This window comes from Misgurnus anguillicaudatus, chromosome 20 (genome assembly GCF_027580225.2).
Source record: "Misgurnus anguillicaudatus chromosome 20, ASM2758022v2, whole genome shotgun sequence".
In the NCBI taxonomy this organism is placed as follows: domain Eukaryota; kingdom Metazoa; phylum Chordata; class Actinopteri; order Cypriniformes; family Cobitidae; genus Misgurnus; species Misgurnus anguillicaudatus.
Window position 1 is genome coordinate 1,066,948 of NC_073356.2, and position 13,072 is coordinate 1,080,019.

The window sequence follows — 13,072 nt, forward strand, 5'->3', positions numbered from 1 at the left end:
AATTCATATAAAGAAATCAGAACATGTAAGTATACAAGTTGAGTCATAATAAATAAAGTGAAATGACACAGTGAATAAGTATTGAACACACTTTATTTAATACTTTCTAGAAAAGCCTTTGTTGGTGATGACAGCTAGATGCCTTTTGTATGGAGAGACCAGTCGTCTGCACTGCTCAGGAGTGATTCTGGCCAATTCTTCCACACAAATGGTCTTTAAATCTTGAAGGTTCCTTGGGCATCTTTTATGAACTTTGATCTTCAGTTCTCTCACTGGGCCATTCAAGCAACCTGATTTTCTTTCTTTGAAATCACTTCATTGTTTTCTTGGCCTTGTGTTTGGGATCATTGTCTTGCTGAAATGTCCACCCTCTTTACATTTTCAGCTTTCTGGTAGATGGCAGCAGATTTTTATCCAGAATGTCCCGGTTCATCTCTACATTCCTCATGCCTTCAATAATGTGAAGTCTTCCAGTACGCCTTGCTGAAAAGCAGCCCCAAACCATGATGCTTCCACCCCCAAACTTAACTGTTGGTATGGTGTTCCTGGGGTGGTGTTCTTCTTCAAACATGGTGTGTAGAATGACTGCCAAAAAGTTCAATTTTGCTTTCATCTGAGAAAACTATAGTCTCCCAATAATCCACAGGCTTCTCCAAATGCTCTTTTGCAAACTTTAACTGAGCCTCAACATGATTTTTGTCCAGCAATGAAGTCTTGCGTGGTGAGCGTGCATGGATGCCATGGCGGTTCAGTGCATTGCTTATATTTTCTTTGAGACAACAGTACCTGCTGATGCAAGGTCTTCCTGAAGTTCTGCCCGAGTGGTTCTTGGCTCTTAAAGAACTCTCCTGATTATTCTTTGGACTCCTCGGACAGGGATCTTACGTGGAGCACCTTATCATGGCCGGTTTATGGTGAAGTGATGCTCTTTCCATTTCCCGATAATGGCCCCCACAGTGTAGTGATGACGAGCTAAGAGCTCTAAGAGCTGATTCTTTGTAGCGAACGAGCAGAGCCGAATCTTCAGACGCAGGAAGGGGTGGGACCGTAAGAGCCGGCTCTTCTAAGGGAGCCGAGCCAGAAGAGCCGAATCTATGAAAAGAGCCGGACTGCAATCATTAAAATGTAGAGCCGGAGCTTGAGCCGAAAGAGCCGAATATATGGAAAGAGCCGTCACTACCACAGTGCTCACAGGAACATTCAGCATTCTGGAAATGCACCTATAACCATTCCCATCAAAATGCTTTTCAATGATAAGATTACAAAGCTCTTGAGAGAGTTCTTTGCTTTTACCCATCATGAAGTCTTTCCTGTGTGCCTCCTGGGTAATGAGAACCCTTTATAGGCCATCAGTTAGGACTAAAGCAGCTGATATCAATTAGTACTGATAGGGGGCAGGGTTTCTCTCTCAATACTAACTGATTTCAAGTGATCTCCTGGCTTTCTATGCCATTTTGCACCTTGTTCTCTTCATGTGTTCAATACTTATTCCCTGATGCTGATGTGTCAAATACTTATTTTCCCCGCTGTATTTTTAAAGGCGAAAAATCAGTTAGACCAGATAGTAAAATGGTCTGGCCACTTGATGAATCTAAACCAGGAGTGGCATCACTGTTACCCAAACAGTTACAAAGGAGACAAGTGAAGTCAATTAGAAGCATGCACTTCCTGGGTGTCGAGCGTACTGCGCAGACTCAAACTGAGCTTAATGACGCAGATGTCACGTGAGCAAACTGTCTGACAATTGTAAGTCTTCTAATAGCCATGCCACGAGAAATCTGAATCACCCACCGAATCTTGCAGAGACGCCGAGCGTGAACAGGAGCAAATTTTGCTAAGTATTCTGTTTAATATTTTCCCTTGACTTTATGCCTCCACGTCCACCCGATAAATAATTGCCTACGAGCTTCTCCTCCTGTCCATACGGTAATTTCTCTACTGTGCAACAGAGAGTCGCAGGTTATGACGCAATCGTTAGCCTATTTTTACAAAAACTGCTTCTACTGGGCCATAACGTAAGATACATGGTAATTGACCATTTTATACATTTTCGTGTTTCTTTAGAAATAATTACTGGACAAATGGAGTCTTTAAAGGCATCAGATGTAAAGTTATTCGCTGTCAAAGTGACGCCAAAATCAATGGGAGGCAATGGAATGCTAACAGCAGGTGGGGGTCGGCTAATCAATGGCGGAACCCAGGGAAGCTTCAATAAAATATGAAACCCTGCCCCCCTGGTTAAAGTAGTTTTCCTCTCTGGCCAACTTAAAGGGGGTGGCGCCCCAGCGCCCCCTAGTGACCAGCCGCCACTGATTGTGAGTAGGATTATTTCTTCCATGTCGTATCCAACTGCTCTTTTGCTTGTTCCAAAACGTCATCTTAAAGCTGGCAATGAAGGCTTGAGCCGAGCGAGCAAGAGAGAGAGAGTGTGAGAGAGAGAGGGCGAGCGAGCAAGAGAGAGAAAGAGAGATATTGAGTGAATGAGGCTACCACGGTGGGTCTTTAAACAGCGCTGTTATTACCTCGGAAAATCATTTGTCATGTTGTTTTTGTTAGTCCATTATTACAGTCAACTATGCGAAGTGATATAGAACTGTAATGCGGTCAAGAGAGCTGCCTGGAACTACGTTCGCCGTGCATTTCCCAGATAATAATTGCACACCTCAGAACGTTCATCACCAAATCAGATTCAAGCATTCAACGGACCCATAGTATAATCGAAAATAATGCACACCAAGGTGGTAATGTGGAGCATTACTTTCAAATAATTTAAAGGATCAATAATTCAGCTTACCACATACATTGCTAAGACATTGCTTTAATGGTTATTTAAAAAAATGTAAAGCATACAATAGCCCGTGGTATAATGTATATTATTAGTAGAGTTGGGGTACTCGAACTTGGACTCGGACTCAAGTCCGGACTCGAGTCCAATTTTGAATGATCTCGGACTTGTCATGCACTCGGGTGAATTTGTACTCGGACTTGACATGGACTTGGACATTTTGGACTCGGAAAATATCCCGAGTACAGTCGAGTCCACGTCATGTGTAACAATAAAACCAGCATAAACTTGAGATAAGAAATTAATTAATGTCTCAGTGTCTCGTACACACTGCAAACTTTCGGGAGTGACAACCGCATTTAAATGCGGGAGTGAATCCCCTAAATGTTCGTTTCATCTCTGTACGGAACAAGACTCACTCCCGAAAATGTGATGATTGACACAGAAATAACCATAGCAACGTTCGGCCGTCTCGCGTGCTTTTCACTCACAGCTTTGACCAAAATAATCTAACAGCATTGTGTTTTGCAATAAACCTCTGTCTTGGCGTTGTGTTTGTACGCTTCTTTTGTGAGGCTGCTTCACAGTGCGCAGTCTTGCAGTGTTGCCAGGTCCTCAGCTTTTTTGTACGTAAATACCATGTTAATAAAGTTTTTGGTGTTAATAAAGTGTGAAGGTGCCGGTCCCAATATTTAGATCTTTGAAGTAGAGCATTTCGATTTATTTCAGTTTATTATTGGATTTTTATAGTGAAAGATCAGGCAACACTAGTCAGCAAACCTTGTGCCTCTGTCATTTTCTGAACCGCACATACAGAAGACTTTTTTCCCCTTCTAGGAATTTCTCTTTTTAGAAGAGAGATCTGTTTATGATGCACGCTTAAACACTTGATTAACTACTAGATAGTCCGTTATTTTACTGCAACACATTGGCAGGCAGCAGCCAGCCGCATCATATGTGCAGACACACACATCACACACATCAATGCATGGCTAGCATGATGTCCTCAAAGTCAGCAATAATTTGTTTTGCTTACGCAAATCATAGAGAATTTATTTGCAAGACATCTGGTAAAAAGAAGATACCTCTATATCCCTTTCTTTTTTTGAATCAGTTTTGATAGGAAACTAGTTGACAAAAAATAAAAATGTTCAATGGCAATGACAAGATGCAATAGAGGTATTTTTATTACATTTTTATATTGCCATTGGTTTAATGGGTTGAAAGGTTAAAGTATTCATAGAAAGTAACAATTTACAATACAAATTTTTTTATCTTTTTTCCAATTTAATTACTTTCTGGACTCGGGCGGACTCGACTTTGACTCGACCTTTAAGAACTCGGACTTGGACTCGGACTTGATGTTTAAGAACTTGGTCTTGACTCGTACTCGACAAAGGTGGACTCGAACCCAACTCTAATTATTAGTTTAGGTTATATTGCTCTATGTACAAAATATACTTGCTTTACCAACACTATACACTTTTCTATACTGTACATATTTGGTCATCATGAACCTTACAATCAGAGAATAAATTAAGGGAAGAGCCTATCAACAAGGTTTCTCTGCAAATCAGGTATTCAGTTTCAAGTATTGCTTTCTGAATTAAATGGAATAGACGAAAGGCACTGTGTGATATGTAAACAGCCTTGCTTAGGCTTGCATTGTGTTTAAAAAATGCAGGTCTCATTTATAAAACTGTGCGTAGGATCCTTACGTAAGTCTACGTACGCACAATATGTTTTGCCGTATGCCATTTTCAGCTTTTAAGACAAAGTAATGTCCCTTTATAAATCACAGATCACCTGCAAGTGTGCGTACATGAATCATCCTCAGATCCCACCCTGCAAGCCCATTATCCCGTCAAGTTAGTTTTTTATAGATCACAACCTTTGCGTGGGAACCGTGGCAGGTTTTATAAATGAGGCCACTGGACTGTAAGTTGATCAGGGTTTCATGTCCGTCACCCTGATCCTCCTGGGAGAAATGTCAAGAGCCATTTGTGGGGTTGAGAGGATTGGTTTGAGGGCATGTTCTGACTATACAAGCGAATACTCGAAAGAGATTGGACTGTTCTCTTTTTGTGCACTTCTGTCACAGAGTGACTGTGAAAGGGCGGAACCAAAAGTGAGGAAGACCATGATTCGCAAACCCCGCCCACTTCCGGGAACACTGGCAAACCTAAAACGGCGCGTTATTGGAAACAGGTGCATTGTTGAGCGTGGCGATTGCTGATTGGGCAATTCGGTGAAGATGAGACACATAAATAGGGCATCAGAAACACAGGAAAGGGTGTGTTATTTCCAGCAGTTATTGTGGGTGCAACGGAGCGGAGGAGGAACTTGGAGAGAGTGTATGGTGTACTGTGGAGCTTGGGCAAAGAGAGATACACACACGGGGCTGAGTATACGATAACCTTTATTGGAGTGTTGTGTTTACATGCATTGTGTTTTGGGAAGATAACACATATTGAAGATCTGCTAGGATTGCAGTGAAGGAGATTGTGTTGCCAGCTGCGTCCGACGTCGGATATCTGGAAGAGAAGTGGAAAGATTCAGTGTTAACGAAATCGTGACTACACAGAAGTATTCATCGTGTCAAAAGTTACTTTGAAAGTGTGGAATATCTGTATACCTCTTGTGAGTTGTGACCAGTGTGTAAGCGGCCCCACTGTAAAAGGATTGGTGGGTGAGCCGGGAACAGCAAGGAAGGAGTCCGTTGCCTCGTCGTGGCTGTGACGTTTCATCTGGCCGTCCGCTGCATCGGTGCCCCCAACGTCCAGGAACTATTCCCCGGGATTTGTGAGTGTGTGGAGTGCAGTGGGTGAGTCTTTTCCTTTTGCTGTGTGTACACTTGGAGTCTGCAGTGTCGTGCTGTGTCATGTTGTCAGAAATCACCCTCTAGGCTGGGAGAGAAACCCTGTGGAGAAGAACGTGCACTGGTGTTGCGAGACAACCGCTTTTCATATACATGCCCGCTGGTGGCTCTGGACCCCTACTCCGCCGAGTGGTGACGTGTCAACAATAGCAAGTAAGGAACAGTGTGCATATTGTGGGTACATCGACAGAGGGAAGTATTGGCTGCTATATGAAAATCCAGCTGTATAGCCCTTGTGTATGAATACCTGTTTGTGGAGTGATTTCAGAGGTTCCCCCCTGTCTAGATCTCTGGTCCGTTGTCTGGAAGAGAGGAGAGGGAAGCGATCGAGTCATTCCTGAGGTACATACCCGGTGGCACAAACCTACCTGAAGTCACCCAGCGTGGTGACGCCAGCTGAGGCCGTGGTAGGCCCAACGCGCAGCAACTTCAATCTGCACTTTCCATCTACTCTTGTTTAAATCTGAGAAGTGGTGTGTCTTTCCCCCACTTATGCACTAAAGCTGAGTAAATTTGCAAAGGAATTCTGTCTGTTTTTACCAGTTCTACAGGTCGGAGTGTAAAGCTCTGTGTCATCGAGGGAATGTTTTCACAGTTGGAGGGGACCGTGTGGAGTGTTGGCCCGGGAAGTCGACCCCGGCGAAGAGGACTACAGGTGTCGCAATGAATATACCCTCTCCAGTCCCCCGAGCTCTAAAGGGCTAAAGCCTGTCGTCCACCTCTTCGAGAGTCTGTGAGTTGTATCCATTCCAAAGCCCTTGTATACTTACCTGGATGCCCGAAGTCCAACTCCAGTTGCCCTTGCATGCCCTTCTGTACGCCCACCGCTAAGAGCCAGCGTATAGCCCTTGTAAACCTACCTGTATTCCCGAAGTCCAACTCCAGTTTCCCTTGTATGCCCTACTGTACGCTCACAGCTAAGAGGCAGCATATAGCCCTTGTGAACCTACTTGTATGCCCTTCTGTACGCCCACAGCTAAGAGCCCGCGTATAGCCCTTGGAAACCTACCTGTATGCCCGAAGTCTAACTCCAGTTGTCCTTGTATGCCCTACTGTACGCCCACAGCTAAGAGCAATCGTATAGCCCTTGTAAACCTACCTGTATGCCCGAAGTCCAACTCCAGTTTCCCTTGTACACCTTTCTGTACGTCCACAGCTAGGATCCAGCACATAGCCCTTGTATACTTACCTGTACGCCCAGAGTGAAGCCCCAGTGGTCCTCCTGTATCTTTTATCTGTATGCCTCGAGTGCAGTACTAGTTATTGTCCTTGTAGATCCACCTGTGAACCTCACCTGTAAGACTTACTTGGATGAGTGAAGTTGCGATTGTGTGTCTTCTTTTTCGCATACTTACCCACACACCAAAGGCCAATACATCTGTCTACACACTCACTGGTCACCCTGCACATACTTACCTGTGGATCATCCAAGTGTCCCCAACAGCGGGCCCCGGATCACGTGGCGAACAGCGTCAGGTACGCCCCACACCTACCCAACAGTTTACTTACCCTTTTTCCTTCTGTACGCGCAGGAACGAGAAGAGCCCCACCACCAGTGTTCCCTGCAGGACAAACACAAGAGACTGTTCACTACTGTGAATAACCCGGTTAAGTCATGTGAGGGATAGGATACGAATGGTCTAAAGACTTGCCTGGGAGCCCTGTGACAGAGTCAGAAGTGACTCGGATTGCCACCCTCTGGACCAGAGAGATAGATTTTAGACTTCCCCTCCCCTGAATACCTTTTAAATAATTTAAATAAAGTTTGTTTTAATTATACTTACCTTCTCTCGTGTGTCTGGTCATTGGGGTGTTTTTGGGACCTCCTCGAGGTGGAAACTAGGGAGGGGCGAGACTCACGACATCTGTGGTCCGCTCCGACCTGTGACACTTCTTATGGTCCAGTCCTGACAGTAACTGAATTTTACAGCAATTGCAAGTTTGACAATATACTGCATTTCACTGTTATAGTTTGCTCTCCTTAAGTTCAAGAATCTGTCCTACTTACTCATTATTACCTTATAGTACTAAATGCCAGGATCTTGAGAACTAAAAGGCGCTGCTGACGTGTAAATGTGCACAGTAATTTCGATAAATGGTCCTTTCGTAGTTTTCAAAACATTATCATCACTATAATGCCTTTAACCATCCATTTTAATGGTACATTGTTTTGGTTAATTTCAGTATTTCAGTGTTTCAGTGGGAGAAATAAAGACTGTAAAATTTTTCGTTTATTTTCAGTTTAACTGCTGGTTGGTTGTTTGCATGGAGACATATAGCATATATTCCAAAATTAAACAAGATATCCAAGAAGACTAAAAAGCAGGATTTGTTTTCATTTTAGATTTTTCTTCCTCAATGGATTGGGTCATATAAATGTCCGATACACAGCAGAAGAGGTCCACAGCTCAGTTTGCAAAGGCTTGTGGATGATTACCCCACCCCCCTACTGAAATAAGTTATGTTACATGTTTGGGGGAAAGCTTATTTCAATGCAAATGAAGTCAGTGTAGAATGATGAAACATCCCAACTGTTTGGTAGAAATAAACACAAAATATTGGTTGCTGTTATTAACTGCCCCTAGGAATTGCAAAATGCAAAAAACTAAAATGTTGCTGTCTAGGTGTGCCAATTAAAGGGTTAAAGAGGCTCACAATGTCTTAAAGGTAAAAATGAGACCCAAAAACACCAGCAAACATTGGAAAATGAAATGTATGTCCATCTTATACCTCACCTTCCAGCCTATGGGAACACAAAATAAAAAAATATTTTTAATTTACATTATTTTTCTGAATCAATGGATATCACAGTTGGGCAGTTCCACATATGGCGAACCAGCTGCTGTTATTATATAATAATGTTTTTTTCCAAGTATACTCATGAATATGAATATTTTTAAAGCATGTGTTAGCCTGACAGGCCCCTTCATGGCTCACACTTAAAGTTACATTACCTCAAATTACATTATTAAATAACTCCAGTTGATGTCACTCCTGCGGGGCAACACATTTATAAAATTTAACAGGAAACAGAGCATTAAAAATGTTGTTATAAAGCCTTAATATTGATATACTTATTTATGTGAACCCAGACAACTTATGTGAACCCAGACAGGAAGATTTGAATGTACAACGAGGTTCCTTCTGGGGCCATGCCTGTCCAATGGTCCCTTTCACGTCGATCGAGCCTGCACCTCCTTCCGCGAGAGAGGGTTGCTGGGTCACGGCTGGGGGCAAAGGTGGTGTAAGGGTCCGTCTCATTTCTCTGTCTTACCCCTTACCCCTACCCCTCGGTTTTGCGCCTTCATGTGAGGCGAAGTGGCGTCTCAATTCTCAGTTTGATCAAGGGCTAGGGCAAAGGCGTAGGGATACATAGCCCTTGAAATGAAGTGTGATAAGGACCACACTTGAAAGAGAGGGGTAAACGTTAACGTGGGAATTTCTCAGGAGAGCCGGCATCAAGATTTTTTATAGCTGAACGTTGAACTATCAAGAAGTCGCACAAATAAATGTAATGTTATTTTCAGCAGTTTAATAAAATGTTCAAGCAGTTTTAATTGTAATGTTTTTGTTTTTGAATCGTTAGTTAAGGCGCTAGCTAGAAGCTAAGTTATGCGCTATTTGTTGAGCTCAGCTCAGGCAATCGATACCACAACCTGAGACGACGGCATCTTCTTTGTTTATGTCAACGCTTGTCTGTTGACGTAGCAGCCAGTTAGCGGCAAGGGAAGGTGACGCAAACGGTAATCGAGTGGTGTCTCATTTTTTAGACGAACGATCTGTCTTACCCCTTCCCCTTCACTCGGTTTCGAGGGGCAAGGGGAATACGAAGATAAAGGGAAAGAGGTAAGACAGAGAAATTAGATTGGTCCTAAGGCTCACAACTTATAACTTTATCATTAGTCCAAAAAAGTTTTATTGAAACCAAAATGCTTCATGTCAGATTGTGACTCAGTATGATGTCATAGTGTGCTGAAAATCCACCTATGGAAAAGATCAAAAAGTGCCTACTTTATTCTGTCTTCAGGTCCACCCTTGAGTCATGTCAACACAGTGATGCAAACAAATAAAAAAGATAGTGATGTCTCAAGACAGTGGGCACTTTGGTAGCATTGCCTTCTTTGTGTGTACAATTTGCAGCTTTATATTTATATGAGACTCGAACCGGCAACTCTCGGGTTGCCCGACTCTCTAATCACTAGGCAACAACTGCCCCCAATTGGTAACACTTAAAAAAATTAAGTTGATCCAACTTTTCACTTTTTACAATGTACAGTATATTGTGATTTTAGATTGCAATGTCATAGCCACATCTCTAGTGTGCCACCCACCATATGCTTCTGCTTCAGATCCCATATATTCCATGCATATATGACCTCACAAATAGAGAGCTATAATTCATTGCCAGTGGGCATCATGCAGGGCAAGTAAATAAGCTTCAGCTGGTCCAAAACAGAGCAGCTGGAGTGATTATAGATGTACTGTCACTGCACTGCATTCATGTATTCAATGTACCATGGGCGAAACGGTAAACTTCCTGACATACAATAACGTTAAAACAAAAAGCTAAACATGTCACATATCTTTGGAAAGATGAGATTCTTGTTATTCGAATGATGCAAACCCTTTAAAGATACAATCAGCACAGTAAATACAATTGGTGTCCTGTTTAGGCGTTTATTTGATTAAAGACGGTCTAAACTAAAGACTAAAGTATTTCTTTAACAAAGCCCTCACTAAATTCATCGCCTTTACATGTTTATGCAATATTTAGCTTGTTGGACCAGAACCAAAAACACATACTGTATATCTTTAACATTACATGAGAGCAGCCTCTTGCTCATCCTCGGGTTCCTGAGGAGACCCAGGTTCAATTCGGCCTGACGTTCATCTCAGCTTCGGTTTAACACACGCTCATCCTCATGGAATGTAACCAGCTAATGATTACTAAAAACAATAGCCTTGTGTCAACTAAGTGATGGGAATAATATGAAATGGACTTTAATAATCTTTTCATTATTTATCTGCCCGCTTGCCTGCTGCTAAGTTGCCTGTTTTCTGTATAATCTTACAGCTTGGGTTAGCTTCTATAAGCCGTATTCATCCTCTGTCAAGTTGCAGCAGTGTTATGTTAATGTGTAAGAGGAGATCATGCACTACCGGTTGAGTCTGGTTTCTTCCAAGGTTTTTTCTCCACTTATACAACATTGTGGTTTTGGTTCTTTGCCATTGTCACTTTTGACTTGCTCACTGGGAGACTGCTGACATTAGGTTTAGGGACTTGCCAATATTGCTTTTAATATTTAAAAGAAATGCGGTTTATGACACGTTTTTTTTATAACAAATGTTTTGGTCTAGTGGTTGCTTCCAATAGTAGCTGCTAATTTGCATTAAGTTAAACCTTTCCCAAGTTTTCCAATGTTATGAAAAGGGTGGCATGTTATTTACAATGGACTGACAGTACAACAACCAAACATTTACATTTGTATATTTGTTTTTGGCCTTTAGACTGAAAGACGGCAATGCAATGATTGTGGAAACACAGTGAGATTTCTTTTAACCATCTCTTACATTTCAACTATAAATCCAGCCTAATATTTAGCTTTGAGATATTGGCTGTCACAAACCACTAACTGACCTGATTAACTGCTGACGGCCCGTTGAAGCATTTAATCCATCCTGCCCTAACGTTTGTGAGTAATACAGCATCAAATCCTATTGGCTGGTTACATGGATCATGCTACAGTGGTTGTGGCTCAGCCCTTGTGTTGATCTTTAGTGAGATGCTAATTGGCAGTCTGAGATTAAACATTCAGAGTATTCGGAGTATTCCCATAAGTAACTGCTCCAGGAAAACAAAGAATTTCCTGGATTATTCTCACTGCGGCTCACCAGTCACGATACATGGTGGAGTCTTTCTGAAGGTTTTAAATATTCCTGCCTGATCCTTTTTGACAAACTGGAGAGAAATGTACCATACAGCACTCAAATTGACAGGACCAGAGCAGATCATGTGTGCTCTGCATACATTAACAGCATACACTTACATATAAAAACAATAATTTAAAAGTAAAATAAAGAATAAAAATCAGATTTTTTTCACACTTAAAATTGTTCTCTCAGGGTTATTTGTATAGTTTAGTGGTGAACATTCCTGTTTGCATACTGTAGCCTATTATTTGGCAAATAATGTTAATTGCACACTAGCATTGACAAATGTATCTCATGTTAGACACACAACCTGTAGAAATGACAGCACGTAAATCCAAAATGGCCCCAAAGTGATTGCACTGCTTGAATGACATTTTAATTATTAATCTATTCAGAAAACTTACTAAATCTTTCTGTGTTAAAGGATAAACTGCATTTCTTTCTTCTTCTGAGGTAGCAAGCCAAGCCATCATGAAATAGCAGTCCTGGTCGATAGATGTCCTGTTCTTGAGCCTCTCTTTTGGTATTTTGATGGGTATGTTATCATGCAATTGCATGTTGGGTAACTGTTTTGCGTATTAAAATAATTTCAAGGTCATCAAACACCAGTGACACTGCAGTCTGTGTTGTAATGAATCACTTTACATTTGTGCATTTTGCAGACACTTTTTTCTTAAATGACTTATAGGGCATTACAATGTACAGAATACATTTACTTTTCATTCCCTGGGTTTGAACCCATGACCTTTGTGCTGCTAACACAATGCTCTACCACTGTATCATCTATGTATTTCATTTTTTATTATATACTTGTCAGACATTTCTATATTATATTAGTGTTTATATTAAATGCAAAAGAAAGATGTTTATTAAGTTACAGAGTTGAAACATTGGCCAACTGTGAAGCATATATAACATAAAAATATTGTTTTTATAAGACAATGACCTCATACATGTCCAAAGATCAAGGAAATTAGATCTTTCAATTCATAACCCCTTTAATTCTTTACGTCATCTTAACCCTAACATTATTTTTATTATTTTTATTATTTAATTGTAACAAATTTTAAACATAAAATTGATTGGTATGCTAAGCAATGCGGAGTGGTTAAAATGAGAAATCTCACACTGGCATTTAAGGCTCTGAGAAGCAAAGGAATTTGTCAAGATGTAAATGCAGAGGCAATTTATGATTGGTTGCCTGTTGTTAAACCGTTTTACATACTAAAACTGCATCCCTGGGTCCAAAATCACCATACTGTATAATATGCAAAATTATATAGTAAGTAATATGTCAGAAATCCATGTCCCACTATACTGTATATTTAACCACTTTGTGCTTATGATCAAATGTGCAACTGTCTATAAATCTCTTGACCTATTCTTGAAAATATAGTTTTACTGAAAATAAAACAAAATACAACTGTATTTCGAGACTCTATAATCTTGTTTTGTACACTGAAAAAAATGATTCATTG